We start from the raw sequence: 294 nt of genomic DNA on the forward strand, positions 1-294 counted from the left end.
TTATTTTATTTTATTTTATTTTATTTTATTTTATTTTATTTTATTTTTTTGTAAACTGTTAGAGTAATGTCCTTATGAATTTCATGAAAGTAATTAACAAGCTGTTGATAGTGTTTCCCAGAGAAAACAGACTATTTTGGTAGGCAGTGAACCTAAAAAGGGAGTCAGATGTTCAAAGCACAGCCTGACTCCAAAGAAGCAGATTGCACTTAGATATGCTACTTGTAGACTGATAGAGAGGATCGTACTGTGAACACTGAGTCCAAAGGGTGATAGTAGTTCACTCATACTGGT

At 32.7% G+C, this 294-nt stretch overlaps 1 long non-coding RNA gene across 3 annotated transcripts in view; it reads right to left on the minus strand.

The window, feature by feature from the left end:
• The window catches only part of LOC122178957, a 63,117-nt gene that overhangs the window by 59,628 nt on the left and 3,195 nt on the right, over positions 1–294 (minus strand). The window lies entirely within an intron of this gene.

The sequence above is a fragment of the Lagopus leucura genome, unplaced genomic scaffold (genome assembly GCF_019238085.1).
Source record: "Lagopus leucura isolate 7727_CA_CO unplaced genomic scaffold, USGS_WTPT01 Super-Scaffold_100002, whole genome shotgun sequence".
NCBI lineage: Eukaryota > Metazoa > Chordata > Aves > Galliformes > Phasianidae > Lagopus > Lagopus leucura.